At 39.0% G+C, this 27,755-nt stretch overlaps 1 protein-coding gene and 1 long non-coding RNA gene across 2 annotated transcripts in view; both read left to right on the forward strand.

Moving 5' to 3' along the window:
- Positions 1-27,755, forward strand: part of BMPR2 (bone morphogenetic protein receptor type 2) — a 168,203-nt gene that overhangs the window by 71,928 nt on the left and 68,520 nt on the right. The window lies entirely within an intron of this gene.
- LOC146396095 (uncharacterized) lies at positions 702-6,278 on the forward strand. Its single transcript, XR_014828948.1, has 2 exons — positions 702-4,965; positions 5,664-6,278. It is a non-coding gene; the product is annotated as an uncharacterized LOC146396095 (long non-coding RNA).

Here is a 27,755-nt window from a genome sequence, read left to right on the forward strand (position 1 = left end):
TTTCTTCTTGGCAAAAAATAAGGGAACATCATGTAATCAGTAAACATATTGAATGCTAGATATAATGCCATGCTGAAGACACAGTGGTGAACAAGAACTCAACCTCTGCTCTTATTTAGAGCTTACAATTTGATGAATAAGGCACATATAGCTAATAATAAGTTGTGGAGATTATGTGAAGTTTAGAATGCTTTGGAGTATGATAGGGGTTCCCTTTCTCCCTGGTCTGGGGGTGATTAGGGAGAGTTTCTTTGAAGAAGAAATGTTAAGGAGCTCCCATCTTGGCTCAGCAGTTAACCAACCTGACTAGCATCCATGAGGATTCGGGTTTGATCCCTGGCCTCGTTCAGTGGGATTAAGGATTCAGCGTTGCCGTGAGCTGTGGTGTAGGTCGCAGATGTGGCTTGGATCCCATGTTGCTCTGGCTCTGGTGTGGGCCAGCAGCTACAGCTCTGATTCAACCCCCAGCCTGGGAACCTCCATGTGCTGTGGGTGCGGCCCTAAAAAGACCCCCCCCAAAAAAAAAAGAAATGTTAAGATGAACAGAGGTTAAGTAAATGAGGCATTCCATGTAAAGGGAATAGAATGCATGAGTGCTCTCAGGTGAAGAGAATGATACTGTATGGTTGCTGTCTGGATGAAGCTGGAAGGATTTGTATTTCTAGATCATACAGGTCCTTATACATGATCTTAAAGATTTTGGAAAATGATATGGGTCAGAATGTGGATCTCAGTGCGTTTTATACTATAGTCAGGTTTTTTGAATAAGTGCATTAATAGTCTCCTCATTTTCAGAAATTCTGCTTGCCATCTTTAATTCTATTGATTACTTTTAACCATAAGTTTTAGTAAGGGATGAAAATCGAAAGGTGAGCAGAATTTTGGAGTAAGACTGAGCTGACTACTCATTTAATTTTCTTATTTATTTCTGAATAAGTTAAATTTATCAAGATACTGCTGGAATACTAATGTTGAAAACTTTTATTTATGTAAGAAAAGTTTATTTGTAGGAAATCAGTTTGGCAGGAGGTCTGATATGTAATACTGATGACCTTTTGTAACCCAGTAGCTTGCTTGGAGGCTAGGAAAGGAAAGTCACTTTTGGAGGAGCAGGGTTGTTATTAAGTTTACAGTCGTGTTTTAGAGAATAAAACAAGAAAGTGAGCGTAATCTCAACTATTTTTGTTTAGACATAGTGTCTCTTACACAAAGTACTTAAGCTGCCATATAAAATACCATAGATTGAATAGCTTATATTACAGGAATTTTTTCTCACAGTTCTGAAGGCTACAAAGTCGGAGTTCAAGGTCTTGGCTCATTCCTTTCCCCAGTAAGGGCTCTCTTCTGGTTTGCAGACAGCCACCTTCTGGTTGTGTCCTATATGGCAGAGATGGGGGTGGTGAGTGGGGGAAGAGAGGAAACAAACTCTCTGGTTTCTTTTCTTATAAAGGCACTAATCCTATCATCAGGTATCCCACCCTCATGACCTCATGACCTCATGACCTCATGACCCCAGCCAAACCAGATTACTTCCCAAAGTCCCCCTTTGTACACACAACTTTGTGGGTTAGGGCTTCAGCATATGAATTTTGAGGGGACACAATTCAAGTCCATAGCAGTGCCTATTTATTTATTTATTTTTTATTTTGTCTTTTTTTTTTTTTTGCTATTTCTTTGGCCGCTCCTATGGCATATAGAGGTTCCCAGGCTAGGGGTCGAATCAGAGCTGTAGCCACTGGCCTACGCCAGAGCCACAGCAATGCGGGATCTGAGCCATGTCTGCAACCTACACCACAGTTCATGGCAACGCCGGATCCTTAACCCACTGAGCAAGGATAGGGACTGAACCCACAACCTCATGGTTCCTAGTCAGATTCGTTAACCACTGCGCCACAACAGGAACTCCAGCAGTGCCTATTTAAATTTAAATGGGAGCTCCCTTCTTGTGGGTAGTGGGTTAGGGATCCAGTGTTGTCACTGCAGTGGCTTGGGTCGCTACTGTGGTGTGGGTTTGATCCCTGCCCAGGAGTTTTTGCATTCTGCAAGTGCAGCCAAAAAAATTTACATTTAAATGAATTAAAATAAAATAAAAAAATACTCTGTCATATTAGCCATATTTTAAGTACTTAATAGTTGTGTATAGGTAGTGGCTGCTGTGTTGGACAGTATAGATTATAAAATATTTCAGAAAATTATATTGGATAGTACAGATATAAAGAGTGTTTAGAGGCCTTTCAAGGCCTTAATGGATCACATGATAGAGATTAGTCTTATTTTGATTAAGAAGCAAGGCTGTGATTGTTTCTCATTTGGAGTCAGCTTTCTTCTGTAAAAATCCATTTTAATGAATTCTTAAGAAGTGGTGAGTTTGGAGTTCCTGTCATGGTACAGCGGAAATGAATCAGACTCGTAACCTTAAGGTTGCAGGTTCGATCCCTAGCCTTGCTCAGTGGGTTAAGACCTGGGGTGTGGGTCGAAGACTCGGCTTTGATCCCGAGTTGCTGTGGCTGTGGCTTAAGCCAGCTGCTGTGGCTCTGGTTTGAGCCCTAGCCTGAGAACCTCCATATGCTTAGGAGAGGCCCTAAAAAAAAAAAAAAAAAGAGTTTTTGTTGGATGCAGTGGTTAGTTTCATTTTAAAATTGATTTAACCACTACTTGCTATATTATTGTCATGGTGTGTTCTTCCGTATAATTTTTACTTTAAAATAGTATTGCTAATTATTTGTTTCAGATCTTATCAGAAAGGTCATTTCTATATGTATAATACCTTTCAAAGCCCTTTCATATATCTCTCCAAACTGCTGTGAACCCGAGTTTGGAGCTTGCATGTAACCATATGATATATGTAACTTCCCATGTGGGTGTTTCTTAGAAGATTCAGAGTAGTATAAACTACCCTTTATAATAGCAATAAATGTATACATTGACCTGTATTCTTCCCTCCCTCCATTCCTACTTTCTTCTCTCCCCTCCTCTCCTCTCACCTCCCCATCCCTTCTCTTCTTTTTTTACCAGTTTGAATTTTTAGAGGGGTGAATATACCATTCCAATACCCTTTACGCCAGTGTCTTTCAGATTGCTTTTGTTTTTGAAATAGATTTATCATCTGTCTGTATATGGACACTAATATTATTACCATCTTATCCAAAATAATGAATGTAGTTAAACTTTATGTTGTGGGATTTTGAACTAGAATAATACTCTTAATATGTTTAATCTGTTTGGCTTTTGTATATCATGATAGACACATCCTTTTTCAGTTATTTATTATTTCATATGATGTTTTTTGTTCATTGTTTGAAATGTTCATATCTGACACATTTTTGTGACAAAAGAGGTGCTTTATAATTATTTGTTAAACAAACTTTCAGGTTATGACAGTTGCCTTATAAATACTTTAAAATCTCATATGGTAATTAGGCTAGTACTGTGTACATATTGGACCCTCCAGTCAGTACTTGTTTATTAATGTGTGTTCCCTATATGTACTATGCTAAGTACATATTTAAAAATTTTTTTAATTTAATTATTTTGCCTTTTTAGGGCTGCACCCTAAAAAGCATATGGAAGTTCCCAGCCACAGCAACTCAGGATCCAAGCCACGTCTTCAACCTATACCACAGCTCAGGGCTATGCAGGATCCTTAACCACTGAGTGAAGCCAGGGATCAAATCCGCATCCTCAAGGATACTAGTCAGGTTTGTTATCCATGCACCACCAAGGGAACTCCAAATCATCCATTTCAAGATGTGTCATAAGGGAAACCTGATTTTATAATAACAGAGAATATGTGAAAATTTTGAACTATTTTTAAAATATAAAGCTGCCAATAAAGTTCTATAATAAAATACCACTTAATAGATCTTGATATTAGCCCTATTACTGAATCTGTATTAGCGTAACTCATTTACATGGATATGAGATAATAGTTTCTCAAGACAGTCATGTTTCTGGTGATTTATTCAGCAATATATATCTTTAATGTTTTTTAGAATAAAAGAAAATAATGCAAATAAAAAGATAGACTTATTTTTAGCGGCTTCGGTCTTATATTTTTAAGTATTTTAGATAAGCCATTGAGATATTTGCAAACGTGCATTCTATGTCAAATTTTCTTTTTAAACTTTTTCTTTCTCGTATTAAACAGTAGAATGATGGGATATTTCAAATCCAAGGACAAACATAGATTATAAAATTTCACTTTTTTCCCCACTTTTTTGAAGGTGTCCAAGTAAGCAATTAGACACCTTCTGCTTAAGTGGTATGATAACGCATGTCCATTTCTGTGTAATGGTACTTTTTGCAGGAAGCATTCCTTTACCACAACTATAAAATTGATTTTTTTAAAAAATCTGGATGCTTAATACACTTGTTTCCTGTCTTTGTTAATGCTGTTAGAATTTGACCTCTGCTCTATTCTTTCAAACTTTTCTCTTTATTTTCTATATCTCTGAGTTTAACAGATAGTCACAGTTGATGCTGTCCAAGTGGCAAACATTTCTTTTGTGTCAAATTTTCCTTCATCTTATTTTAGAAAGTTGCTTTTCTTTTTATTTGATATGTGAATTTTTTACATTCTTTAAACTGATTTTATTTATTTTGTTCTTCAATATGTATCTGCCTTTAAGTAAACTGTTATTTATAACTATAATTTTCATGTCTGTCAAATCTCCTCAGGGATTTATATTGGTTATCACAGGTTCTAAAGAGCTATTGTGGAGTTAATTTGAAAAAACTGTTCTCTGTGTTGGTGTGCAGTTTCTAGAATTTTACATTTATAGACCTAGTTTGTATGCTTTATCTTAAAGATAGAAAAGTGTAGGCTGTTCCCAAAATGTTAGACTGAGAAAGTAAGATGTCCTGCTGCCAAATATATTGTTGTTTTCATGTCTCTGCTAGAATCTTTGCCTTTTTTCTTTAAGCATTCTCCTTTGTTTTTTTGCCATTTCTTGGGCTGCTCCCTCGGTACATGGAGTTTTCCAGGCTAGGGGTCCAACCGGAGCTGTAGCTGCCAGCCTACGCCAGAGCCACAGCAACCCGGGATCCGAGCCGCGTCTGCAACCTACACCACAGCTCACGGCAACGCCGGATCGTCAACCCACCGAGCAAGGGCAGGGATGGTACCCGCAACCTCATGGTTCCCAGTCGGATTCGTTAACCACTGCGCCACGACGGAAACTCCCATTCCCCTTTGTTGAAGTGAACTCTCTTCCTTTGCTTTCCTAAGGTTCTAGTTTTTTGGATACTTATTTATCAAGCGTTTGTCAGTTCCCACCTGGCTACTCACTTCCAGAATCCTCATACTCCTTCTTTTACCTACTTTTAGTTATTGGGAATACCTGATTTATCAGTAGAGCTCTACTTGGTTCTGTTGAGTAAAATAATAAAAATTCATACTATGGAAAGTAGAACATTATTTAGAATTCTTAGAGGTTGGTTCTGTATCTGAAAATTAGATGGAGAGTTCCCGTCGTGGCACAGCAGAAACAAATCCAACTAGGAACCATGAGGTTGTGGTTTCGATCCCTGGCCTTGCTCAGTGGGTTAAGGATCTGGTGTTGCTGTGAGCTGTGTGTGGTATATAGGTCTCAGATGAGGCTTGGATCCTTTGTTTCTGTGAATGTGGCACAGGCTGGCAGCTGTAGCTCCAATTGGACCCCTAGCCTGGGAACCTCCATATGCTGCAGTAGTGGCCCTAAAAAGCAAAAAAAAAAAAAAAAAAAAAAAAAAAAAGGTGGAATTAAACAAACAAAACAATAGTGTTAAATTGTTCAGCATTTGGCATTAGAATAACTATGTTATTAAGAAAAAGAAAACCATAAGAGTACTTTAAATCAAGGAGGAAGAACATCTGCTTATATCCTGAGGGATATAACTAAAAATTCAATAAATTTTGATGAATCTCAAAATCTAATGATTTAAGTTTTAAAAAGCATGTTTTGGGGTTCTATGTACTGCCTTCTTTACAAATTTAAAAACACCCTCAAACACTGACAGATATTGTTTATGTATCCACATATACATATATTAGTAAAAATACAAAAAGATTAAGGGTTAAACACAAATTTCATGAGTGTGGTTACTTCTCAGAAAATAAGATCAGGAAAGGGCCCAGGTAAGTTTCCAAGTGGAGATGAAACATTTAGAATAGATTCAAAGCTAGTATGGGAAAACATTAACATTTGTTAAATATGAATGGTTGGTACAGTGGTTGGTATTATACTTTTCTGTGGTTTGAAATTTTTTTCAAATAAAACAATTCAATAGGAAAAATAAAATTAGTATTAAAGAAAGTAAAGAATAGGAGTTCCCGTTGTGGCTCAGTGGAAACAAATCCGACTAGGAACCATGAGGTTGTGGGTTTGATCCCTGGTCTTGCTTAGTGGGTTAAAGATCCAGCAATGCCGTGAGCTGTGGTGTAGGTCGCAAACGTGGCTTGGATCTGGTGTTGCTGTGGCTCTAGTGTAGGCCGGCAGCTGTAGTTCCGATTAGACGCCTAGCCTGAACCTCCATATGCTGCAGGTGCAGCCCTAAAAGGACAAAAAAAAAAAGAAAGAAAGTAACGAACAGATATGGTATTATAAAACTGAGTAAGAGGCCTGGAAAGATATCTTAAGAAACTCTCACAAAAACATGAAGAGATGAAAATGGTGAAATAGAATGTAGTGATTTTGAAGACCATGGATTCATAATATAATTGTCATTTTCAAAATAAGAGAAAAGAATACCCAAACATAATTGGTATTATTTTCTGACCTACAAAAAGACCACACTTCTTAAGTGTATATATATATGTGTATAACTGAATCACTTTGCTGTACAGCAGAAATTAGCACGACATTGTAAATCAGCGATACTTGAATTAAAAAAATAATTACTGACAAAAAAGACCAAACTTTTTATGTTGAAAGGATTATCTAAGTATCAATAAATGTATAATAAGAGTATGGCACTTGAGAAATGCTAATACATTTACTGAATTAAAAAGAAAAAAGTGAAGTTCCTGTTGTGGCTCAGTGGGGTAAGAACTCACCATAGTGTTTGTGAGGATGTGGGTTCTATCCCTGGCCTAGTTCAGTGGGTTAAGGATATGGTGTTGCTGTGGTGGGGGGTGGGGGGTGGGGGGGTGGTTGGAGGACAGCAGCTACAGGTCAGATGCAACCCTTAGGCCAGGAACTTCTAAGTGCCGAAGGTGTGTCCTTAAAAAGAGAAAAGAAAAAGCACTTATAGTTTATCCACCAACTTCCCAAGCTGGTGAAACGGAACTAAAATCAAGCTTCACCTGTGAAAATCTAATGTTCATGATGAGCTGCGCTAACTTTGACATAAAAGTGGTAATTCCAGGGTACAGTGGAAGCAAGAAAATTCGAGAGTTTTAAATCAGAAGCAACAGTTCATTTGAGAATAAGAATTGACTGCAATTGACTCCCTAATTGTAATGGAAAAAACCAGACTCCTTTTACATCCTTTCAGTTATTTGGCAAACATATTCATATAATTTGGATTAATTAGGTGTATTATATATTTTTAATATATTTTCTTACCACATTTTAATGATTTTTAAAAAACTCTTAATACTTAAAAATATTTATGTATTTAATATTTAACTAGAATTTATTTACAATGTCATTTTAGTTTCAGGTGTACAACTTCAAATTTTTTTCCATTATAGTTTATTATAAGATACTGATATAATTCCGTAAGCTATATGGTGAATCCTTGTTGTTTATCTATTAATCTCATACTCCTAACTTATCCCTTCCATTCTCTTGACTCTTTGGTAACATAAGTTTGCTTTCCAAGTCTGTGAGTTGTTTCTGTCCTGTAAATAAGTTAATTTGTATTAGTTTTTTAGATTCAACATGTAAGTGTTATCATATAAAATTTGTCTCACTTCACTTAGTATGATAATTTTTAGGTCCATCCATGTTGCTGAAAATGGCATTGTTTCATTATTTTCTATGGCTGAGTAATACTACATTATAGATATACAGCTCATCTTTTTTTTAATATTTTAAAAATTAAGGTATAATTGACTTACAGTATTGTATCTATTACTGCTGATTAGCAATGAGATCCTGCTTTGTAGCACTGGGAGCTATGTCTAGTTTTTACGGTGGATCGTGATAATGTGAGAAAAAAGAATGTATATATAGATGTGTGTGTGTGTGTAACTGGGTCACTATGCTGTACTGTAGAAAAAAAAATAATGTATTGGGGAAATAAAAAAAAGAAAATTGGCAGAACCAACTATAATGGAAAAAATAGAAATCAGTAAGAAAAAAAATTACTACTGTATGGGCAGTTACCTAGTCATACATATATATACACATTTTTTTCTCTTATAATCATCCATCATGTTCTATCCCAAGAGATTGAATATAGTTCCCTGTGCTATACACTAGGAGCTCATTGCTTATCCATTCTTTTTTTTTTTAAATGATTTTTATTTTTTCCATTATGGTTGGTTTACAGTGTTCTGTCAGTTTTTCTACTGTATAGCAAAGTATTATATTTTTATCTTCCTAAAGGTCAGGAATCATACCATAAATTTCTTTTGTGCCTTCCTAGTATGGGGTGTGGTAGCAGTTTAGAAGGGATAGGTTTTTTTAATCTGCAAAGCTGTTTTTCATATTGCAGAATATTTAGCACCCCTGGCCACTAGAGTTAAAGACACTGAAAAACCCTCAGTCATTTTGATATCCAAACCAAAACAAACAAAAAAACAACCTCTTTTATGCATTTCTTGATTGCTGCCCACTCACTACAGGTCGATCTGCCTGAATTAGGAACTGTTGTTCATCTATTGATTTGTATTTGGAGTGTTAACTAACATCTACCACTTAAAATAGTTTAGTGGATCTCCAAATCTTTTTTTTTTTTTTTTTTGTCTTTTTGTCTTTGTTGTTGTTGTTGTTGTTGTTGCTATTTCTTGGGCCGCTCCCGCGGCATATGGAGGTTCCCAGGCTAGGGGTTGAATCGGAGCTGTAGCCACCGGCCTACGCCAGAGCCACAGCAACACGGGATCCGAGCCGCATCTGCAACCTACACCACAGCTCACGGCAACGCCGGATCGTTAACCCACTGAGCAAGGGCAGGGACCGAACCCGCAACCTCATGGTTCCTAGTCGGATTCGTTAACCACTGCGCCACGACGGGAACTCCCCAAATCTTTTTTTTAAAAAAGTAATTATTACAGTAATTCTATCTTTACCCAGGTTTTCAAAATGCCAGTCCATCCCTTTACCAGTACTTTTTTTTTTTTTTAAAGAGATTTTGCTTTTTAGAGTACTTTTAGGTTTGCAGCCAAATTGCCTGAAAGTAGTTTCCATATAGTCTCAACCTAGACTCCTCCACTGTTAAAATAAGGAAGTTTGCCTGTGTTTCTAGTTTATATCATGAATAGTTGTTGATTTTGTCAAGCACATTTCCTTCATCTATTGATTTCTTTAGTCTATGCAATAGATTATATTAATTTATATTAACTCTAATTATTATTATTATTAAATTAATTTATTTATATTAATTATATTAATTTTTTGGAATTTTAAGCCAGGCTTGCACACCTGGGATACATGCCCCCATTCCATTAAAAAATGTTTTTCGCCAGTGATCAACTATAGACAGGGCTTGTGATTTTTTTTTTTTAGTCTTTGCCATTCTGTGTTCAATACTCCTTCAAGGTATTCTATTTTTGTGAATAGTTTTAGCTTATCCTGATTTCTTCATTTATAAATGAAGAGATTGAACTAACACTGAAGTTTTTCTCAGTGTTCTAGTTCTCCGAATTATGTATAGAATATTTAAGCTGTCATTGCCAAAAAGCCCAGCATTTAAATAAAAAAAAATTTATTGTGAAATATTTCAAACACTCATAGATACCCAGAGACCATGATTTAACATGTTACATTTTGTTGTATTTGCACTATATTTGTATTAAAAAATGTGTGCAGGCATAGATCAGATTGTTAAAACTCCACCCTCTAATTTCATTCCCTTTCCTCCTCCCCCAAACTAATACTTCCTGGGTTATATTGAATCCTTTTTTAATATACCTATAGTTTTAGTTTATAGTGTGTGCATCCATAACAACCAAGAGTATTACTTTGGGTTATTTAACTTTATATATAGGCATACCTTGGAGGTACTGTGAGTTTGATTCCAGACCACTGCAATAAACCAAATATCACCAAAAAAGTGAGCCATGAATTTTTTTGGTTTCCCAGGCATGTAAAAAGTTATGTCTAAAAAATAAGGTACATACCTTAATTTAAAAATACTTGGGGACTTCCCATTATGGCGCAGCAGAAACGTATCTGACTAGGAACCATGAGGTTGTGGTTTCAATCCCTGGCCTCTATCAGTGGGTTAAGGGTCTGGCATTGCTGTGACCTGTGGTGTAGGTTGCAGCTATAGCTCTGATCAGTCGCCTAGCCTGGGAACCTCCATATGCTGTGGGTGTGGCCCTAAAAAGACAAAAGACCAAAAAAAAAAGCTTGGAGTTCCCGCTGTGGCGGGACTAGGAACCATAAGGTTGCTGGTTCAACCCCTGACCCCGATGAGTGCCTTAAGGCGTTGCTGTGAGCTGTGGTGTAGGTCACAGACTCTGCTTGTGTGCTGCGTTGTTGTGGCTGTGGTGTAGGCCAGCAGCTGTAGCTCCAATTCAACCCCTAGCCTGGGAACTTCCATTTGCCACGAGTTAAACCCTACAAAGCAATAAATAAATAAATAAACAAAAAAACCCTTTATTTTGTTGGACCTCCCAGGTGGCTAGTGGTTAAGGACTTGGTATTGTCACATGGGGGCTTGGGTTATTGCTATGGCTCGGGTTTGATCCCTGGCCTAGGAATTTTTGCATGCTTTGGGCATGGTCTCCCCAAAAAAACTTTATTGCTAAAAATGCTAACCATAATCTGAGCTTTTAGCAAGTCATAATCTTTTTGCTATTACAGTTTTTCCTTCTTGTTGATGGCTGCTGATTGATTTGGATGGTGGGTGCTGAAGTCATGTCTGTGGTAATTTCTATAAGATAACAGTGAACAATTGATTTGCCGATCATTCTCTATAGCATATGGTGCTTTTTGATAGCATTTTACCGCAATAGAACTTATTTCAGGAGTTTCTGTTGTTGTGCTGTGGAAACAAATCTGTCTAATATCCATGTGGATGCGGGTTCAATCCCTGGCCTTGCTCAGTGGGTCAGGGGTCCAGCGTTGCTGGGAGCTGTGGTGTAGGTCGCAAACATGGATTGGATCCCTAGTTGCTGTGGCTGTGGCGTAGACCTGCATCTGCAGCTTCAGTTTGACCCCTAGTTTAGGAAGTTACATATGCCGCAGGTGTTGCCCGTTAAAAAAAAAAAGAACTTCTTTCAAATATGGATCCAGTCCTCTGAAACCCTGATACTGGTTTATCGACTAAGTTTATGTAATATTCTAAATCCTTTATTCCAAACTCCTACTAATGTTGATATTTTTATCTCTTTCCATGAATCACAGATGTTCTTAATGGCATCCACCATGGTGCATCTTTTCCAGAAGGTTTTCAATTGATTTTGCCCAGATCCATCAGAAGAATCAGTATATATTATATGGCAGCTATAGCCTTACAAAATATATTTCTTAAAAAAAGACTTGGAAGTCGTAATGACTCTTTGATCTTTGGGCTTCAGCCTGGATGTTGAGTTAGCAGGCATGAAAATATTAATCTCTTCATACATCCCCACCAGAGCTTCTGGGTGACCAGGTGCACTGTCGCTGAGCAGTAATATTTTGAAAGGAATCTTTTTTTCTGCTCGGTAGGCTTAAGATATTTAGTAAACCATGTTGTAAACAGATGTACTGTGATCCAAGCTTTGTTGCTCTGTTTATAGAGTAGATTTAGCATAAATCTTAAGAGCTCTAAGATTTTTGGAATTGTAAGTGAACACTAGCCTCAACTTCAAGTCATCAGCTGCATTAGTCCCGAACAAGAGAGTCAGCCTGTCCTTTGAAGCTAGGCATTGACTTCTCTCTAGCTCTGAATGTCCTAGATGGCATCTTGTTTCAACACAAGACTGTTGCATCTACACTGAAAATCTCTTGTTTAGTATAGCCACTTTCATTAATTATTTTAGCTAGATCTGGATAACTTGCTGCAGCTTCTACATCAGCACTTGCTGCTTCACTTTGCACTCTTGTTATGGAGACTGCTTCTTTCCTTAAACCGCATGCACCAGCCTCTGCTAGTTTCAACCTCTCCCTCACTTCTCTCAGCTTTCAAAATATTGAAAAGGGCCTTGCCCTGGATTAGGCTTTGGTTTAAAGAATTGTTGTGGCTGGTTTGATCTATCCAGACCACTCAAACTTTCTCCATATTGGCAATTAGACTATTTCACTTTTTTTTTTTTTTTATCATTTGTGGGCTCACAGGAGTAGCACTTTTCATTTCCTTGGAGAACCTTTCCTTTGCATTTAGAACTTGGCTAAACCATTTGGCGTAACAGGCCTAGCTTTTCAGCTTCTCTCAGCTTTCAACAGGCCTTCCTTACTAAGCTTGATTGTTTCTAGCTGTTGATTTAAAGTGGAAGACATGAGACTCTTCCTTACAGTTAAAACACTTATCAGCTGTTGTGGGCTTATTAATTGGGCTTGCTTTCTTTCTCTCTCTCTCTTTCTTTCTTTCTTTCTCTCTCTCTCTCTCTCTCTCTCTCTCCCCCCCTCTCTTTCTCTCTCTCTCCCCCCCTCTCTTTCTTTCTTTCTTTCTTTCTTTCTCTCTCTCTCTCTCTCCCTCCCTCCCTCCCTCTCTCTCTCTCTCTCTCTCTCTCTCTCTCTCTCTCTCTCTTTCTTTCTTTCCTTCTTTCTCTCTTTCTTCTGTTTAGGGCTGTACCCATGGCATATAGAAGTTCCCAGGTTAGGGGTCACATCGGAGCTGCAGCTCCTGGTCTACACCACAGCCACAGCGACGCCAGATCCAAGCCACATCTGTGATCTACACCACAGTTCACGGCAACGCTGAATTCTTTTTTTTTTTTTTTTTTTTTTTTTTGTCTTTTTACTATTTCTTGAATTCTTAACCCACTGAGCGCGGCCACGCCTGAATGGGCATCTTCATGGAACTTTCTAGTCAGGTTTGTTACCGCTGAGCCACAACAGGAACTCCCTAATTGACTTAATTTTAATATTGTCGAGTCTCAGGAATTATAGAAACTGGAGAGGGAGAAAGATGGGGAACAGCTGTTCAGTGGAGCGGTCAACACACACATTTTTGGATTGAGTTTGTGGTTTTATATGGGTGTGGTTCATGGTGCCAGAAAACAGTTACAGTAGCAACAGCAAAGATCACTGATTACAGATCACCATAACAAATATAATAATGAAAAAATTTGAAATATAATGATAATTAATGAAATGTGACACAGACACAAGTGAGCAGATGCTCTTGGAAAAATGATGCTAATAGAGTTGCTTGACAAAGGGTTGCCTCTGACCATCAATTTGTGAAAAAAACGCAATATGTGCAAAATGCAATGAGTATATTGTAAATGATACTATGTTGCATAGTATTTTTGAAAACTGTTTTTAAAAAGTATTAAGTGGAGAGTAAGATTAATAATTATTCTCCTGTTTTGAGCTAATCAAATTGAATTAAATGTCACCTCATTTAATTATCCCAACCATTCATCAAGATAGGAATTTTAATTTTTTTTTCTTGTACAAATTAAGAAACTGAAGCAAGTAGGAAACTTGGGATTTGAATTATGGTTCACCCAACTCTGAAGCCCATGATTTATTATATACCAGGCTGCTTGCATTATTTTTCTTTTATAGTGCCAGAATTGAATGACTACATGCAGCCTCTTAAAAATGTATTTGTCCTAACTTGGTGGGGGAGGGTTCAAAGCAATAAATATTAATAGTCTCCTTTTTAGCATGAGAAAATTTTGTAAAATCCACCTTTCAGAATCTATTGATTTAGAAAATATGTAATGATAAACTTTGGAAGGATACCTAAGTAACTTAATTAAGAACAGTGATTTCCTGGAGTGAGAAGAGGGGACTATTTGAATAGGCGGATTGAAACAAGAGTATGAGTAAGGTTTTCACTGTATATCTTCTTATTTCTGTTTTTTAAAACATGTAAACATTACCTAACCAAAAAAATACAGGACAAAAAATAAATATGTAATTGCTGAATTTAACACTACGTTAAAGAGGCATTTAATATTCACAGTGGCATCTATATTTGCAAAGCAGTAGTAGATTTATCTTTGGATAGCATATTCAGTCAGTTTATAGATGGTGCTTGTAAAAGCAGGTTCACCTGTAGATACCTTGCAACAACGTATGTTTGAAGTCTACCAGATTGGGAACTGTAATTCTAGGCCTGTCTAGAGTCAAATGTATTTTGTGATTCTTACAACTCATTAAAGATTACTTTTCATGATTTGATCATAGGCAATTTATAGAAAAGTGAGTTATTCGTGGTTGTCATTTTATCAAAATAAAAAAATGAACACCAATTTTTCTAGTTATAATTTTATAGTGCCAGTCATTTTTTTTTTTTTTTTGGGTCTTTTGTCTTTTGTTGTTGTTGTTGCTATTTCCTGGGCCGCTCCCGTGGCATATGGAGGTTCCCAGGCTAGGGGTTGAATCGGAGCTGTAGCCACCGGCCTACGCCAGAGCCACAGCAACGCGGGATCCGAGCCGCGTCTGCAACCTACACCACAGCTCACGGCAACGCCGGATCGTTAACCCACTGAGCAAGGGCAGGGATCGAACCCGCAACCTCATGGTTCCTAGTCGGATTCGTTAACCACTGCGCCACGACGGGAACTCCAAGTGCCAGTCATTTTTGCAAACTTGTGTGTGTATTTAGGCATTTTACCTTTTTTATCCTTACAGATTTTGCTAGAATTGTAAACTGATACTTGAAAATATTTTTTAACCAAATATCTATGAAAACATTGCTGTTGGAGTTTCTGCCCTGGTGCAGTGGGATCAGGGGCATCTCTGCAGTGCCAGGATGCAGGTTTGATCCTTGGCCTGACACAGTGTTGCATAAGGATTGAGCGTCGCCACAGCTGCAGTGTAAGTCACAGCTGCAGCTCTGATTTGATCCCTGGCCCTGGAACTTCCATATGCTACTGTTGTGGCCAAAAAACCCCAAAAAACTGCTATGAAGTAGAATATGGTAATTAAAATTTAAGAAGGGAAAGTGCCTTTTAAAAATTTTAGATCCGTTTACGTTTTGATTAAATTGGTGTAAAAATTGTTATTGTAGAAATAATCCATTCTTCAAAAAGAATTCAGAGGACAGCAAAAGAAAAAAGAATATTCAGTCTTGTCCACCCAGAAATGATCATTGTTTATACATTGGTTTTTTGTTTTTTTGCCATTGTAACAATTTCAAATATAAAAAGCTGATTGAAAATAATTAGAAATTCAGAAGAAAAAGTTAAAATTTTCTGTTAAATTGACCAGATGCCTAATTGATAGGCATTCTGGAATCAGGCAAACATGGCTTTGAATTTTTACCCTGATCCTTAGTAGCTGGATGATTTGGGATAACTTCCTTATCCCTCTGTATAACTTAATATCCTTCTTTGTAAAATTAAAAAGATAAGGCCCATGTCATAGATTTTGGGGGAGGATCACCAATATAATAGCAATTTCCAATTAATAGTTAAATGTATATAATTTTCTTTTTCTCAAGATAACACATATTTGGGGCAAGATAAATTAGAAGTTTGAGATTAACATATACACACTGCTATGTATAAAATAGATAAACAACAAAGACCTACTATATAGCAGAGAACTATTCTTGATATCTTGGGTTTTTTTATGTTTGTTTTTTGTCTTTTTTAGGGCCACACCTGCAGCAAATGGAGGTTCCCAGGCTAGGGGTCGAATCAGAACTATAGCTGCCAGTCTGGGCCACAGCCACAGCAACATTGGATCCGAGCCGAGTCTGCAACCTACACTACAGCTCACCACAACACCAAATCCTTAACCCATTGAGAAAGGCCAGGGATCAAACCCACATTCTGGTGGATACTAATCAGATTAACTGCTGAGCCACAAAGGGAACTCCTATTCTTGATATCTTGTTATCAAGATATGCAGACGGGAGTTCCCGTCGTGGCTCAGTGGAAGTGAATCCCACTAGGAGCTATGAGGTTGTATGTTTGATCCCAGGCCTCACTCAGTGGGTTGAGGATCCAGCATCACTGTGAGCTGTGGTGTAGATTGCAGATGCGGCTCAGATCTAGCGTTATTGTGGCTGTGGTGAAAGCCAGCAGGCATAGCACCAATTGGAACCCTAGCCTGGGAGCCTCCATATGCCTTGAGTGAGGCCTGAGAAAGCAAAAACAAAAAAAAAGATATGCAGATGTTTCTGGACCAGGAATTGAACCCACACCATAGCATTTACCTGAGCCACAGAAGTGACAATGCCTTATCCTTAACCCACCAGGGAACTCCAAGAAGGATCAGTTTTTTTTCTTTTTTTGGACATACTCCTGTGGCATATGGAAATTCCTGGGATGGGGACTAATTGTGGCTGCAGCCGGGCCCTTTGCCACAGCCACCACAACACTTGATCCAAGATACATCTGTGACCTGCACAGCAGCAGTTTATGGCTAAGTGAGGCCAGGGAATGAACCTGAATCCTCAGGTTGACAGTGTTGGGTCCTTAACCCACTGAGCCACAATGGGATGGAACTTCAGTATCAAATTTTTTACCTAAGTTGCAAGTGGATTTCTACTTACCAAGTTATGTATTTTTAAATGCAGCAATAGAAGTACTCTTAATTTAGAATTGATTTCGACATTCTAGGATTGTCATTGGGTAGATTTTTGTCTTTTTGCCAATTCTTGGGCTGCTCCCACCGCGTATGGAGGTTTCCAGGATAGGGGTCCAATTGGAGCCATAGCCGCCGGCGTACGCCAGAGCCACAGCAACGTGGGATCTGAGCCGCACCTGCAACCCACACCACAGCTCATGGCAACGCCAGATCCTTAACCCACTGAGCAAGGCCAGGGATCGAACCCATAACCTCATGGTTCCTAGTCGGATTCCTTAACCACTGTGCCACTATGGGAACTCCATTGCTGGGTAGATTTTTTAAAAAAAGCATTACCTTGGAGTTCCCGTCGTGGCTCAGTGCTTAAGGAATCTGAGTAGGAACCATGAGGTTGTAGGTTCGATCCCTGGCCTCTCTCAGCAGGTTAAGGATCCGGTGTTGCCATGAGCTATGGTGTAGGTTGCAGACGTGGCTTGGATCCCGAGTGGCTGTGGTGTAGGCCAGCAGCTACATCTCTGATTAGACCCCTAGCCTGGGAACCTCCATATGCTGTGGGCACGGCCTTAGAAAAGATTAAAAAAAAAAAAAAAAAAAAAAAGGCGTTACCTTGCCAATTTTGAGGCAGCAGTTGAAGGTGGTGGTCATGTCTTCAGTATTTCATTATAACTATTCCTTTTGATCTTGGCTAGAGAGGCAAATGTGGGAAAATGGTAGTTCTTCTGATATTGGAAATAAACAGTTGTACATTTTCATGTCTAATGAGAGCAGAATTGGTTGACCATAAGCTAAAAACTGGCATTCTTGGTTTTCTGGTTCTTAACTTCTGATACATTCATAGAAATTTTCAGGATGGAGAATAATGCTTAATATGACTTGGACTTCAATTATAGCTACTCTCTCAGAAATATGTTTGGTATTACTGTCTTAGAAGTATTGGATATGAACCAGCTATATTGACTTGAAGGGAACACACAAAAAGAGTTCTCCTCAATTTGATATAAATAAAAAGTTTATATAAAGATAATCACAAAGTGTTATCAAGTAAGGACTCATGTGCCTATGGTGCAAAAAGCCAAACACTGACAGCAGATATTTTTGGCAAAGTAAAGGTTCATTTTGCAGGGTGCTAAGCAAGAGAGTGGGAGACAAGTCTCAAGTCCACTCCAACCTGAGTTGGCCTTTTTAAAGAGGAAGAAATAAGAAGCTGGGATTAATCATTTTGTGAAATTTCTGAGACTTTTTTTTTTTCATTTTGGCTCTCCTAGGCATTTGTAATTAGCATGTTTGTTGATTCTTTTACGTTATTTTCTATGCTTCCATGTGATATAGCAGTTGTATAATAGCTGAAGGCAACATGTTTTCAGCTTTTTGGTTTTTTTTTTTTTTTTTTTTGGCCACCCTCCAACATAGGAGTTCCCAGGCCAGGGATCGATCAGATCTGAACCACTGCTGTGGCAACATCAAATCCTTAACCCACTTTGTGATGCAGAGATGACGCCCACACTTTTGCTCCACAGCAGGAACTCCTCTGTGACATTTCTTAATTGTGGTTTCAAGGCGTCAAGATATCTCTGGTTTTTGATCCTTTGGCCAGATGATCCATGACTCAGGGCCCTATTAACTCATTTTACCCAAGAGAAACAACCTGCGTTTGTATGTTAATGGTATCCACAACAGCAATTTTAGTACATCAGTGGTGTAAAGATAATAGCAATTTTAGTCCTTAACAGTGTTATCAAGAACAGCAGTTTTGATCATCTTACCTAGGTGATTAGTGTCCATTTAGTACAGGATTGCAGTCAGAGTGGATAAGAAAGAGAATAAAGTTTTTTTTGGTTTTGTTTTGTTTTTTTTTTGCTTTTTAGGGCCATACCCGCGGCATATGGAGGTTCCCAGGGTGAGTAGTGGTGGAATCAGAGCTACAGCTGCTGGCCTACACCACCGCTCACAGCAACGCCAGATCCTTAACCCACTGAGCGAAGCCATGGATTGAACCCACAACCTCATGGTTCCTAGTCAGATTAGTTCTGCTGTGCCACAGTGGAAACTCCAGAAAGAGAATAAAATTTTGAATAGAGAGATTAATCATAAACTCGGTATGGGACTTAGTTTTAGGGGAACTCAGTTTCAGAAGTGCCTAAACAGAATCAGGTGTTCTGTCTGTTAGATTTACTTTTTGAATGTGACTTCTGAAGAGTGAATCTGGTTTATGTTAAGAAGAAGAGTGTTTTATAGGGGATTTTTTTCATATATGCTTCAGGTTTTAATTTTGTGATGGGCCTTGTATAGTGGAATTAAGTATTTGTATGGCTGCGTCTCTTTGAGGAAATTGGCATGCTGAATATTTGTGGTTTGATATGAAGAACAGATAAAGGAGATAAATGGGGTACAAGAAGGATAAAGTATATGTTGGATGTTTTGGTATCTTATCTACCACTAATCACCATATAGTTCAAGATGTTCTAAAATGCGTGTAATTTTGAAGCCAATGGATGAAACAAGCACTCAGTTTTGATGGTGTTTGTTCTTTTCTTATTCATAAATTATGGGAGAACTTAAAGATTATCCAAAGTATAGAGTCTTTTTTTGTTGTTGTTGTTGTTGTCTTTTTGCCATTTCTTGGGCTGCTCCCGCGGCATATGGGATGTTCCCAGGCTAGGGGTCTAATTGGAGCTGTAGCTGCCAGCCTACGCCAGAGCCACAGCAACGTGGGATCCAAGCCGCGTCTGTGACCTACACCACAGCTCACGGCAACGCCGGATCGTTAACCTGCTGAGCAAGGGCAGGGATTGAACCCGCAACCTCATGGTTCCCAGTCGGATTCGTTAACCACTGCGCCACGACGAGAACTCCTAGATATGATTTAAATGATGTGGCCACAAGAACTCTCACTCTCCTTCCTTGTTCTTGAAAATCATCCCTCCAGTTACTTTGTACTGAATTTTCTTCACCAGAGATTTTTTTGTTTGTTTGTTTGTTTTGGTCTTTTTAGGGCCATACTAGCAGCATATGGAGGTTCCTAGGCTAGGAGTCGAATTGGAGCTGTAGCCGCCGGCCTACACCACAGCCAGATTCAAGCAGAGTCTTCGACCTAACACCACAGCTCACAGCAACCCCAGATCCTTAACCCACTGAGTGAGGCCAGGGATTGAACCTGTAACCTCATGTTTCTTAGTCGGATTTGTTTCTGCTGCACCACAATAGGAACTCCCAGAGATTTTTTTTGAAATAAAGAATTGTTTTCTCAGAAGTCCTCTTTTTAGAACATTCATAAACTTATTCTGTAGAGCAGTCTGCCCCCCACTGTTATCATCCTGCTCCACCTTGGTTCATTTATTAGAACTGATAAACTTATATCAACTACTCATCAGTCACCTGAAGTCCACAGTTTGTTGTTTATTTATGGTGTTGTAAATTGTATGGACAAATGTATAAATGACTTGTAACCACCATCATAGTATCATATAAAATAGTTTCACTCCCAAAATCCTTTGGAAAGGATTTTTCAAAGTCCATTGAAATTTGAAGGGCTCTGCCCATTCAGTCCCTCCACCCCTGCAAACACTGATCTTTTTACTGTTACCATAGTTTTGCTTTTCCAGAATGTCATATAGTTAGAATCATATAATGTGTATGTGGCCTTTTCATATTGACTTCTTTCACTTATTAATATACACTCAAGTTTCTTCTATGTCTTCTCATGGCCTGGTAGCTCATTTCTTTTAGGCACTAATGTTCTAAACAGAGACAGTTTTATGCCTTCCGTCTCAATCCATATACTTTTTATTTCACCTTTTTTTCCTTATTGTATTAGCTAGAACTTCCAGGGGATTACATTACTTCAGTTTCCAGTTTTGAACTAGAGGAGATCCCATCATGGTGCAGTGGAAACAATCCAACTAGGAACTATGAGGTTTCAGGTTTGATCCCTGGCCTCACTCAGTGTGTTAAGGATCCCACGATGCCATGAGCTGTGGTGTAGGTCACAGACGTGGCTTGCATCCCATGTTGCTGTGGTTGTGGTGTAGGCTGGCTGCTGTAAATCCGTTTAGACCCCTAGCCTGGGAACCTCCATATGCTGTGGGGGGGACCTTTAAAAATTATATATGTGTATATTAATATATATATTCCATATATATATGAAGTTGATATATTAATCCATTAATATGTATTCAGAAATTATGCCTAATTATTTTTAAGTTTTAGTTTTAAATTTACATAAGTGAAATTTTTTCTTTTTGTAATATGGTTCTATGAGATTTGACAATACATCGTCATGTATTCCTCCCACCTCCCACCATTAAGATACTGAACATTTCCAACCCTCAGATATTCTTTCTGGATACTACTTTATAATCAACTACTCCTTCCTACTCAAGTCTATGGCAACTAGTGATCTATTCTCCATTCCTGTAGTTTTACCTTTGCAGAATATACTGAATCATACAGTATATAGTTTTTTTTGTTTGTTTCTTTTTTGTTTGGTTTTGTGGCTGCGCCTGCAGCATACAGATGTTTCCTGGGCCAAGGATAAAATCTGTACCACAGTAGGGACCCAAGCCACTTTAGTGACAATGCTGGATCTTTAACCTGCTGTGCCACCAGGGAACTCCAGTATATAGCTTTTTAAGTCTGGCTTCGTTCATTTAGCTTAATGTAATTGAGATTCATTCATGTTGTTTCTATGTTAATAGTTCATTCATTTTTATTGCTGAATAACATTTGTTTACTCATTGCTCATTTGAAGGACCTTGGGTTATAAATGGTTTTGTGCATCTACAAATAAAGCCACTGTGCAGTCACATAAAAGGTTTTGTGTGAAACACAGGTTTTCATTACATTTAGGTCAATACCTGTATTAGGAAATGAGATTACTTAAAATGGTAAATATATGTTTAACTTAAAAGAAACCACTAGGAGTTCCCGTCGTGGCGCAGTGGTTAACGAATCCGACTAGGAACCATGAGGTTGCGGGTTTGGTCCCTGCCCTTGCTCAGTGGGTTAAGGATCCGGCGTTGCCGTGAGCTGTGGTGTAGGTTGCAGACGCGGCTCGGATCCCGCGTTGCTGTGGCTCTGGCGTAGGCCAGTGGCTACAGCTCCGATTCAACCCCTAGCCTGGGAACCTCCATATGCCGAGGGAGCGGCCCAAGAACCAAGAGATAGCAACAATAACAACAACAAAAAAAAGACAAAAAGACAAAAAAAAAAAAAAAGAAAAAAAAAAGAAACTACTACATTTCTCACAGTAGGTTTACCATTTTGCATTTTCTTTTTATTTTTTTGTCTTTTTGCCATTTTCTTGGGCCGATCCCTTGGCATATGGAGGTTCCCAGGCTAGGGGTCGATTTGGAGCTGTAGCCGGCCTACGCCAGAGCCACAGCAACTCGGGATCCAAGCCGCGTCTGCAACCTACACCACAGCTCACAGCAACTCGGATCGTAACCCACTGAGCAAGGCCAGTAATCGAACCCGCAACCTCATGGTTCCTAGTCGGATTCGTTAACCACTGAGCCGCAAGGGGAACTCCACTGTTTTGCATTTTCATCAGCAATTTTATTCCCTTCTGTGTCAGCATCCTCATCTCTACTTGATATTGCCAAGAGTTTTTGTTTTGTTTTTAAATTTTATTCATTGGGTGGAGTAGTATTTTTGTATTCATTGCTTTTAAAAATTGAATTATAATTGACATGCAATATCATATTAGTTTCAGGTATACAACATAGTGATTCAGTATTTTTATACATTATGAAATGATCAACATGATGTCGTTACCATCTGTCACCATACAAAGTTACTACAGCATTATTAGTTATAATCCCTATACTGTATATGATAGCCTTATGGCTTCTTTATTTTAAAATTGGAAGTTTGAACCTCTTAATTGCCTTTAGCTATTTTGCCCATCCCCTAACTCTCCTTCTTTCTGGAAACCAATAATCCGTTTCTGTTTTGTTCATTTGTTAATCTTTTTTGCTGTTTGGATTGTAAATGTGAAAAGTAGAGTCACTGTCTTTTTCTGTTTGACTTATCTCAGCCTATTACACTCTAAATCCATCCATGTTGTTGCAAACAGATTTCTTTTTTTTTTTTTAATGTCCGAGTAATATTCCATGCTCCAGTTTGTGTGTTTGTACATGCTATTTATCCATTTATCTGTTGATAGACACTTGAGTAGCTTTCTTAGCTATTGTAAATAATGCCACGGTGAACATAGGGGTACATATATCTCTTCAAATTAGTGTTTTTGTTTCCTTCGGATAAATAGAAGTGGAATTGCTGGATCATATAGTAGCGAAACCCAGAAGGACCCAGTGGGGCTCCTAGGCACAAGCCTTTTTGTGTCCTAATTTTTTGCCTATAGAAAATGGGCTCATTTAGCCTCTGTGAACTTTACTTAGTTTCAAAGGACAAGTTCAAGTGGTGGCTAATCAGGAAAGGGAAGGGATTCAGAGATAAGAGAGGAGCTTTCAAGAAACAATAGTGTAGCCTTGGGGCAGGATCCCGGTTTCTTATCAAGGAATATACATATCTTTGAGTTCTTCTGCAAAATAAAACCCCCAACAAATGAAAGAGGTTCTGAAGCATTTTCATTCTAGAAAGAAGGAGGACCACCAGAGCCAGTTTCCAGGACACTAAACACCGATTTTGAAGAAGAATGAAAGCTTGCATTTACCCTCATCTTTATCTGTGGCCCAATTTTCCACTCACAAAACCATAAGACCACCACCTAATCTCTCTAAAAGGACAGTCTTTAGGATATTAGCCTGCTGTGACCTCCTTTGCCTGGCAACACAATAAAGCTATATTTTTCTCCTTTGCCCAAAACTCTGTCTCCATGCTTCTCTTTGGCTCTGGTGGATGATAGCTGAGTTTTGGCAATGGTAGTCTTATTTTTTTAAAGTTTTTTTTTTTTTTTTTTTTTTTTTTCCTTCCGGAGTTCCCGTTGTGGCGAAGTGGTTAACGAATCCGACTAGGAACCATGAGGTTGCGGGTTCGATTACTGGCCTTGCTCAGTGGATTAACGATCCGGAGTTGCTGTGAGCTGTGGTATAGGTCGAAGATGTGGCTTGGATCCCGCGTTGCTGTGGCTCTGGTGTAGGCTGGCGGCTACAGCTCCAATTGGACCCCAAACCTGGGAATCTCCATACGCCAAGGGAGCGGCCCTAGAAAAGGCAAAAAGTACAAACTCTCCCCCCCCCCCCCCCCCCCCCCCCGCCCCACCTGTGGCATATGGAAGTTCCTGGGCTTGGGGTTGACTTGGCGCTGCAGCTAAGGCATACACCACAGCCAAGGCAATACTGGATCCAAGCCGCATCCCTGACCTATGCTGCAGCTTGTGGCAGTACAGGATCTTCAACCCACTGAGCAAGACTAGTTATCAAACCCATATCATCACAGAGACAAGGTCAGGTACTTAACCCAATGAGCCACAATGGGAACGCCTATTTTTAATTTTTTGCAGAACCTCCATAATGTTTTCTATAGTGGCTGCACCAATTCGTAGTCCCAACGTTAAGTGTGCAAAGTTTCCCTTTTCTCCACATCTTCAGCCTCACTTGTTTGTAGTTTTTCTTAGAATAGCCATTCTGGTAGTTGTGAGGTGGTATCTCATTATGGTTTTTTTTTTTTTTTTTGTCTTTTTTGCTATTTCTTTGGCATATGGAGGTTCCCAGGCTAGGGGTCGAATCGGAGCTGTAGCAGCCGGCCTATGCCAGAGCCACAGCAACGCGGGATCCGAGCCACGTCTGCAACCTACACCACAGCTCACGGCAACGCCGGATCCTTAACCCACTGAGCAAGGGCAGGGAACGAACCCACAACCTCATGGTTCCTAGTCGGATTCGTTAACCACTGCGCCACGACGGGAACTCCTCATTATGGTTTTGATTTTCCTGTTGATTAGTGATGTTGAGCCTCTTTTCGTGTGCCTATTTGCCATCTGTATGTCTTTGAAAAAATATCTATTCAGTTCTACTGTCCATTATTTGATTAGGCTTTTTGGTTTTTTTTTGATAATGAGTTGTATGAGTTCACTGTATATATATTGGACATCAACTCTTTAATGGTGTTGCTGATATCTTCTCCCATTAAGTAGGTTGGTTTTGCATTTTGTTGATGATTTCCTTTGCTGTGCAAAAGCTTTTTAGTTTGATACTATCTCATTTGATCATTTCTTTGTTTCCCTTGCCTGAGGAGACATATCCAAAAAAGTATTGTTAAAATTAATGTCAAAGACCTTACTGGCTATGATTTTTTCTGGGATTTTATGCTTTCATTCTTTTTTTTTTTTTTTTTTGGTCTTTTTGCCATTTCTTGGCCCGCTCCCTTGCCATATGGAAGTTCCCAGGCTAGGGGTCTAATCGGAGCTGAAGCCACTGGCCTACACCAGGGCCACAGCAACGGTGGATCCGAGCTGCGTCTGCAACCTACACCACAACTCACGGCCACTGAGCAAGGGTAGGGATCGAACCCACAACCCCATGGTTCCTAGTCTGATTCATTAACCACTGCGCCACGATGGGAACTCCTGTGCTTTCATTCTTACATTTAAGGCCTGTAATCCATTTTGAGTTTATTTTTTTAATTTTTAAAAAAATTTTTTTTAGAATAGTCTTTTTTTTTTTTTTTTTTTTTTTTGGGTCTTTTTGCTATTTCTTGGGCCGCTCCCGTGGCATATGGAGGTTCCCAGGCTAGGGGTCTAATCTTAGCCGTAGCCACCAGCCTACACCAGAGCCACAGCAATGCGGGATCCGAGCCGCGTCTGCAACCTATACTGCAGCTCACGGCAACGCCGGATCGTTAACCCACTGAGCAAGGGCAGGGACCGAACCCGCAACCTCATGGTTCCTAGTCGGATTTGTTAACCACTGCGCCATGACGGGAACTCCTATTTTTTTTAATTTTTTTGTCTTTTTGCCTTTTCTAGGGCCACTTCCCACGGCATATGGAGGTTCCCAGGCTAGGGGTCTAATCTGAGCTGTAGCTGCTGGCCTACACCACAGCCATAGCAACGCGGGATTCAAGCCACGTCTTCGACCTGCACCACAGTTCACAGCAACGCCGGATCCTTAACCCATTGAGCAAGGGCAGGGATTGAACCCGCAACCTCATGGTTCCTAGTTGGATTCGTTAACCACTGAGCCACCCTGGGAACTCCTGTAATGAGCTTTTAATGAACAAATGTGTATGATGGGACACAGTGTATTTTTTGGTGGTGCACATGGTCTTAGTAACAAGTTGCTTTTTGCTGATGTACTTATTTTTCTAGGATAGTATTCTTATTTTACTTTGAGTAAAAACAAAATTCTTTTCTTTCTTTCTTTCTTCTTCTTTTTTTTTTTTTTTTTTTGGCTTTTTAGGGCCACACCTGCAGCAGATGGAAGTTTTTAGGCTAGGGATCTAATCAGTGGTACAGCTGCTGGCCTACGCCACAGCCACAGCCATATCAGACCCGTGCTCTGTATGCAACCTACACCACAGCTCACAGCAACTCCAGATCCTTAACCCAGCGAGCAAGGCCAGGGATCGAACCCAAAACCTCATGGTTCCTAGTTGGATTTGTTTCATGACGGGCACTCCAAAAACGAAATTCTTAATAAAATTGAACATAGAGGAGTTTCCATTGTGGCTCAGTGGAGGGAACCTGATTAGTATCCTTGAGGATGTGGTTTTGATGCCTGGCCTCTCTCAGTGGGTTAATGATCCCGTGTAGGTTGCAGGTGCAGCTCAGATCTTGCATTGCTGCGGCTTTGGCATAGGTTGGCAGCCAAAGGTCCAATTTGACCTCTAGCCTGTGAATTTCCGTATACCGCAGGTGCGGTCCTAAAAAGGAAAAAAAAAATTGAACATATAAACAGTTGTTTATAGTAGTTTTATTTATGATAACCAAAAATTGAAAACTACACACATGAGCTTCATAAAGTGAAAAGTTAAACATATTGTGTATTTCATCCACACCATGGAACACTCTAATAGAAGTAATGAAATATTGATAGAAACAACAAATTGGGTGGGTGAACCTCAAGGTTTAGTGAAAATTTTTGTTCAGTGAAAAAAGTCATTCTCTAAAGGATATGTACTGCATGGTTCCATTCATATAGTAGTCATGAAATATCATGATTACTGAGTTGGGGAACAGATTAGTGGTTGCTATTGTTTAGAAATGGGGACAAAGGGATTGTAATTATAAAGGGTTAACATGAGGGTGTCTGGTGATAGTATAGTTGAATATTTTGATTGTGATAGTCTGTGACAGAATTGGGTGATTTATACTCACAGATGAGTGCACGTATAACTGGCAAAATCTGATTAAGGTCTGTGGATTGTGCTGTGTCGATTTCTTGGTTTTGATACTGTGCAGTGGTTATGTGGGATGTTTGCATTGAGGAGAGAGGTACTGGATTTCCCTCTATATTTCTTTCCAACTACCAATGAGTCTATAATCATTTCAAAATAAAAAAATGAATGTGAAGATAATTCATGTATTAAAAACTCTTGCTTTTGAAATATATAATACATTAATGTATTTATATGCAAATTAAAATAATGTAATAGGTATTTGGTAAACAGAAAAGGGCAAATAGTGAATATTTTCAGTGTAATCATATTTTTCCTTTCTTTCCTCATTTCATAAAAGAAATAGGTAGTATTTTTCATTGTATGCATAATGATGCTGATTTATGGACGTAATGACAGTTAACTGATGCAGACATGATAAAACTATGCCGTATCTTTATACCCTACGTTCCTGATAGTGTTATAGCATGGTGTGGGAAAAGTAAGACAGCTGAGTATTCCAGACATGCTGCATCTGTTCCTGGGAATTAAATGCTGCATGTGATTAGCAAATGCTGATCCAGAAAGCATATGTGAACAGAAAATGATTGCTTTATTCTCAGTAGGTTGGCTGTATATATGGGGGAATATCATGTAATTTTTGCCTCTGCACATACTATTTTTACAGCTTCATTT

This window comes from Sus scrofa, chromosome 15 (genome assembly GCF_054392235.1).
Source record: "Sus scrofa isolate SSC_HxYL_T2T_F1_AM1 chromosome 15, Sscrofa_HxYL_maternal_Yorkshire_Landrace_v2.0, whole genome shotgun sequence".
In the NCBI taxonomy this organism is placed as follows: Eukaryota; Metazoa; Chordata; class Mammalia; order Artiodactyla; family Suidae; genus Sus; species Sus scrofa.